Source organism: Chaetodon trifascialis, chromosome 9 (assembly GCF_039877785.1).
Source record: "Chaetodon trifascialis isolate fChaTrf1 chromosome 9, fChaTrf1.hap1, whole genome shotgun sequence".
NCBI lineage: Eukaryota > Metazoa > Chordata > Actinopteri > Chaetodontiformes > Chaetodontidae > Chaetodon > Chaetodon trifascialis.
The window spans coordinates 17,263,076-17,270,321 of record NC_092064.1 but is presented as its reverse complement, the minus strand read 5'-3'; positions in this window follow the sequence as shown (position 1 = coordinate 17,270,321).

Here is a 7,246-nt window from a genome sequence, read left to right as displayed (position 1 = left end):
CCCATACCTTGTGGCATTTTGAGCTCTCTATTATCCAGGAGCTCAAACCACACCAGCACCCCTCTTTATACCCATCTCACTCCATGTGTCTCCACCCTCAAAGCCAAGGACCAAGTTTTTGAACCTGAAGTTTTTGGTTTTTTAGGAAAGAGCCATTTGATATTATCAGAATAGTTAATGTAAAAGGCAATCTGTCAGTCCAAAGAATAATATTTGTTTGACTTTTTTCTGTCATGAACCTCCCATGTTCTCTGTTGCATCTTTTATTTAAGTATTTGTTATATCGGACCTATTCATTATGGACCTTAACATGTTGATTTTCTGCTTATCAAAGGCTGGAAATGTCGACTAAATATGGCTGTGTTGTATTTAAACCCAATCCCTAACTTTTTTTTTTACAACGCTTGCCTAAAAAAAGATTGATCAAAGCATCAACTGTTTCTAATCCACTCTTGATAACTTTCAATAAGTTATAAAGTTCAATAAGTCACAAATACTTATTTCATCCCTCATACCTGGGCTCCTATTTATAATTCCTAATTTAGGGGTGCTCACAATAAATCTACAGTGATATTTCTTGAGATTTAACCAAAATTGCTAAAATATAGAGTGTTCAAAAACCTCTAACTGGCAGGAAACCACATGCTCATTTACTGTTGCTCTGTGTGAGGTGGTTTTAATTACAGGTGTCTATCTTATCGTGTGTCTGTTTCTGTGTGTGTGGGTGTGTGTGAGTGCATATGATCTTCAAAGGTTAATAGGGTGCAGAGCATGGATGCCCATTACTGACTGCTTTACGGAGCTGGCCTTAGTGTTTAAGCACCATATGCAGCTAATGACTTCCTTATTTTTACTGTTGGAAAACCTCTTCCAGCTTCTTTTTAGAGTCCTGGTCATTGAAAAGAAACAAGAAAAACATCCGGTAGCTTTAGCAGATTAACAGGTTGCCAGGGGCAACTCTTTATGGGGTGACACACACTGGCAGTGCATTTTCAGACCTCTTTGTGAGTATCCATAGTGTTTGTTTTTACAGTTTTTTTTTTAATGAAACATTTTGACAAAGGACACAGGAAACAGGTTTTTTTTTTTTTGTTTTTTGTTTTTTACAGCAGGTGGATCCCAGTTCTCAAAGCCTTCTATAAAATATCTGTACAAAGGAATGGGGTCACACTCGCCTCTGGGGGATATTTTTAAGAATCACTGATGTAAAAACAGAAAACAGAAAAGAGACACCAAGGGCCGGAGAGCCAAAAGCATTTGTTTATCTTAAAATAACCATTACATAAGAATATCTGTGTTGCTCAGGGTGACTGCATTTTTTCCAGCTAAATTAATCAAATCAATTTCCCATAAAATCTGGAGCCCTCCAAGGTCAAAAAAATGTTTACTCATGGAAGTCAACTGTACTTTCAGCCACAGACAAGCTCCCAAATGGCTCACGTACTGTTACCCACTGTGCACGTACACCTGCTGGACTAGACTGGGCTTTCTTTAGCTGTAAACAAATCTGTCTGTCACCATCTTCATGCGCTTAATGCTGAGCTGCTTCACAGTATTTCTAGTGTGTGCTTCCTGTAAACTCTACTTGTGTTTCCCTCTGAGATGACATTATCATAGCGCATCTGAGTGTGTGTATGTGCACATGTATTCCTTCAAAAGAGGTTGTTCAACTAGAGGATAAGTTGACCTGGAACTGTCTGTTTCCTAGAGGCTCCAGGGGAAAGAACAGAAACCTAACTTACTTCTTGCTGGCAGAGAAGCTGGGGAAACTGCTGTAGAAGCCCCCTTTAGCTTCTGATTAGTTATTGAATAGATGGTGCCTAATATTTTAACAACTGGAGGTCCCTTCCTCGACTTACTAATGCAGTGTCAGTTTGTTGGCTCACCTGTAAAGGGCTGGTAAATTAAAATACCTGCAACGCATAATTTATACTAACTGAACAGGATGTTATTTTTTCATTGCAGTGCTACAATTTGTTGTGCTGGTGTTTAGTATTTATTTTGGCTCAGACTGAGTGTGATTCTCCTTTCTTTATCACAGAAGGTACATGAGTAAGTTGACGCTTGTGTTTACTTGGTTTCCCGTCCATCAGCATTTAAAGTCAAGTTTATGCTCTGAATTAAAAACAAATCCAGAATTCAAAGAGTTTTAGAGACCCCTCCAGGCTCCTGTAGTCTCCCACCACACAACAGACCAGTGTAAATAAATGCCCTCAGTGTCCTTGCTCTTCCACTCCACCTGTTAACCACTGTAGACTGCCAGCCGCCCGTTTGTGATATTTATGTTTATGAGGAATGTGACATATTTTAGGAGCACCCTGAGGGAGAAGGAACGTGTTTAACCTTCGATGATGTATTGGATCAAATTACAAAACACACACTGAGGACATTTAAAATTTGGTGTTTAAAAGATGTGACCTTGTAACCAGTGAGGGGCACAGTGTAACATCTCATTTAAGCAGTTATGAGGTCTCCAGAGGCGCCGCATGACGATAATGAAGTAGACAATAGAGTATATTTCAGGCGATGTCAAAGTTAAAGAGCACTAGAAGTAGTGTAGTTTTCTTGTCATTTTGGTTCTAAGACAACAGAGAGAAACTCCGTAGGCGGACAGTGAGATGTAGCTCTGAGGCCATGTTTATCTAAAATGACACTTGTGGCCTTTTCCACTCAGCCACTTTGGTTATGACATTGTTTTCACTGGGAAAGCTACAGCACGAGTGGGTCGAGAAAAAGACATCGTGGCATTGCATAACATCCAGAGACAATGTGTACCATTCCCTCGGTGCTTTAAAGAAAGCAAACCTCACACAAACATATGGGGAGGAATTCCTGCGTGGCACGAAGATGCTTAAATACATTTCTGTCACCATAAAACACAGAGTCATAGTTAATAGCATGACGGAAGTTTGGCATGTCTAAAAGTATATTTCTGAAGCCTGTCAGAAGCTGTTAATCTCTTGCTGGATTTAGGCGGGTTTTTGAGTGATTTACAACTAGTGCTTATTAGTGTTGGAGCTGCAGTACACCCAATATTCTCTAAATACCTTTCTGTTTTTAGAGTTTGTGGAGACAAAAGTTTCCCTACTCTGAATGAGCAGTGTCTCTCTCGCATCGCTGCCCAGTTTCCCTGGGAGGCGTGCCAAAAGGGGTGCCCCCCTCTCTGCAGTATTAGCATTACAGGGAAATTATTGAAAGCTTGTGCATTGTCATGTTGCAAACATACCATTCTGCTCAAAGAGACACAGGTTTCGTCTCAGTGCAGTTGCAGATATTGATGTCTCAGAATGTGCATGATGTGCGGTGACAGAAATGTAAGATCTTTGCCATGTTTGGACTGTATGCTATATTTTTAGCTGCATTGTACTTTTTCCCATAAACGCTGACGAATGACTACCTTGAATGACTTGAGAAGGCGATTTGGGAGCCTTGTTTTTCTTTCTAATCAACTGCCTGATCCATCCAGAGTCAGAGTAAAGTGGGGCCTGGCGAGCAAGCTCTGGCTGCTGACTTAGGAGTCTTGCGCTCGCTGGTGTCTGGGCTATTAATAGAGCTAGCCTGAGAATTCAGACTAAGGTCAGCAATCAGATTCCTGCTCCCAACTAGTGGAAGGGAACAAGAAGGAAAAGTCCCTCCCAGAAATTATGCATTTTTCACATTGCTATTCATGTATGTAAACTTCCCCTCATGCAGGATGTCTTGATACTGTGAGCTGAGGGTATCCACTCCTGCTGCAGCAGGTTTCCCTTCAGAAGGTGCCAATTGTTGTGTCCTGCTGCCTACATCTGGTCACTGCTTTAAGCTTTTTTATGATTCACACAGTGGAAAGTACTTTACCCATTGGACATGTCCTCAGCATCTCAACTACATTACAGTACACTTTTTAAATTCATGAGGTGAAACATTTTTAGCCTGTGCACTGGAAATGTGCTTCACTGTAGCTGTTATACTGTGGACATTTCAAAGTGGCAGAAATGTCCCTCCTACGTGTCCTCCTTCATTTCATAGCATGAGTTTGCTTTCAAGAAGTAAGCAAATGACTGATGTAAACAAGTGGCAGGCGTCTGTGTTATGGTTGTGTGTGCTGCAGGTGCACGCCATCAACTCTGTCAGCCTTATTAATGAACATAATGGACGAACACGAGTGGCTTATCTGAGGGCATCTGTGTTTATGGTAAATTAAGTTGACAGCATGACTACCACTTCCTAACAAACACCACTGGAAAGGAAGGAAACTTCTTGAAAAAAGTTAGATCAGTCCTGGACCAGTGCTATTAAATATCATTCCCAGTCGGCATTTGGCCTAATGTTCTCCTCTGTGAATATCTGTAAGCTGAGGCTGATGATTCATTACATTTTCTATTATGTGGAAATGCTGTGCACATTCACCTTAATTCCTTTCACCTTCTTGAAAAATGTATCTAGTAAAAGTCTGTTCCTTTCAACAGTGGATATAAAAACACTCACAGACACCAACACATTCTTATAATTCTACTGGCCACATGTGACATTAGTGGTTAGATGGCATTTCATTTATTTCTCCTCTAAAACAGCTGTGGTCTTCTTTACATTACAGATGTGGGTGACAGGATTATTGTTATTAGCACAGCACAGCTGCTGGCTAGACTATGGCAGCTTTGTCAGCAATCTGTCCACTCACACACGAATAGATAAATAGACACACAAGCGTCAGTGAATATAAACACAGTCACACACATCTTAACTCAGGGCCGCACACACCCGGCTATCACACACTAATTTAAACAAATACCAACACAGGACTACTTATTCCTCAGTCACAGATGGTCTGCATGAACCCAATGTAGCCCCGACAAGATTAATGTCACTGACTGTCCACCCAGTCTGTCCATCATGACCCACACAGATTACAATCCACTCCAAATCTACACAGCTGAAGCGTTAAATACTGCATGAGCGTCACTTTGACAGTAGTTAACCTTTGATACCATTATCTGTGTGTTTGTTGTCCATTAGTTTAGTGTATTACTGTGTATCAGTGACAGCAATCCATTCTGTTCTCGAGTGTGTGCTTCTGTCACTTTGTATAACATAAATCTGCTATTTTTGGTTTATGGAGATTATACTATGAACATCTGGCCAAATGGCTTTTTGAGTGCCACAATGAGTGACTCTGCAGCAGATGCAGTAACAAAATGCCAGAGGCCTTTTGCTATGTACAGTTAACCCATTTTTATGGTTATCATAGCTGTATTGAACCTTTTCTGATTGAGCAGAGTTGAATGAAAAGCAGGAATGTGAACTTTATGCTGGCACTTCACAGACAAGCTGATTATTTTTGTCCTTTTGGGGTCATGCCTCCAAAGGATAGAGTGAACAGAGCGGATGAAAAAAAAGCAAAAACAGCCCTCATGGATAGTTATGAGATGTTGTTTGATTCTGGGCCTCTGATCTCTGGATCTTTGTGCATCAGTCTCTGCTTTGCTCAAAGCTTTTTCATTCCCCCTCTTCCTATCTTCCTGTCACTGTTGTTAATTCCCCCAAACTTGCCCTTCACCCACATCCTTCTCTCCACATCACTGTCATGTTGTGCCATGGTGGCTCGGTCCCTGCTGTTCCCAGCAGCCATGAAGACCCTAAGGCTGTTTAACAGTGGAGCTCATCACTCCAGTCAGCCTGACTCACAGAACAGAGTGTTTCTGACTGCAACTCCCTTAAAAACCGGCTTCTTACAGTCCCAGACGAGTTGAAAATGTCTCACCGGGAGATGGTGTCTCATTTAGCATTACCTCGGTGCCAACTGACAAGTTATTTATCTCCCAGGTTAAAATTCACTTTCTTACCAAACTCAGCAGTCTTGCCAGGTTTGTGTCTTTGGCCTTTGGCTGCGAAATAAAAGCAAAGAAAGTTTACCTGAGAAATGAGAGAAAACTGCACAGAAGTAGACTCATTTAATGTAGTATTAAAAAAAAATCTGAATGCTTTTTCCCAATCATTATCAGAAGAAATAGATTTTCACAACGAAGAAGGAGAGAAGAATTGGAGGGACAATCCCCTTTATTAGTCACACAACTACATACATGCAAATCACACGGCATGCAAATTGGTGAAATTTGTCCTCCGCCTTTAACCCATCCTGGTCACCTTCCTCCGCAGTAGACCAGGAGCGGTGGGCTGCCCGGGGGGCCCAGTCTCTTCCGTCACCATTGGTCAGGTGGTGATCTTCTTGCATGTTTTTAGTGTTTTTTTTTTAAAGAGGATACCCCAGGTGAACATGGGGAGAACATACAAACTCCACACAGAAAGGCCCCTTTCCTTGAGCAGCAGGCACCAAAGGCATGGTGGGGGACACGCCCCCGGCTCCCACAGTGAGAATCGAACCCGGGACCTTCTAGCTTTGAGGCGACAGTGTTGCCACCGTGCCACCGTGCCAACAAATACAGTGTTAAGAGTCTCAGTAGTTTATACACATTCACCATTTATCCATGCATACTCAGGTATTTCCTGCCTTTTACTACACTAAATCCAACATCTACTCAGCTTTACACAGAACCTCTCTGGTGCTACAATGACCCACTTTAAGAATGAGGGAAACTTAAATTGTTTTCTGCTTTTGACTGTTTTTTCCACAGACACATGCCATGACAGTTATTGACTTAACACTGGCAGGCAAGGAGCACATAATATGAGGCTAGCTACTGTCTGACATTTATTGCTCAAGTGTTCTCACATCTGCAAAAATCCCAGTTTAAAACTTAGTGTCTCAGTACATTTACGTCTGCTCAAATCAAAATGTTGATGTTGAGACACAGTATTTCCAAATTAAAAGTTGGCAGCTTTAATGGGACACCAGTTGAGCAACCACTTCGACTTTAATCTTTGTTCTTGCACTTGAATCCTTGCACTACAGTGCTGCAGCAGACTGTTATACATGTTAACAACACTAGTGAAGAATTTGAAATACCGACACAAATGAACCGTATGACAATATCATCATCATCACAATGTGCAATTTATAATTCAGCTCCATTTACTGACCCTGGGTTCTGGGTTAAACCTCACACTGTGTGAGACCCTGCAGGATGCCAGGTGTTTCACTGAGCCTGAGCCATTTCCTTTTGACACTCTTTCTGCACCTCGTTCACTTGAGGTGTGAGTGCTGATGACGCACGTCATGTGTTATACAAAATTTCATGCTCTTTGATTTTGATTCAAGAATCGTGCAGCTTGCTCCAGAAATCTGCAGCAGTTTTCTTCTCACAACTCG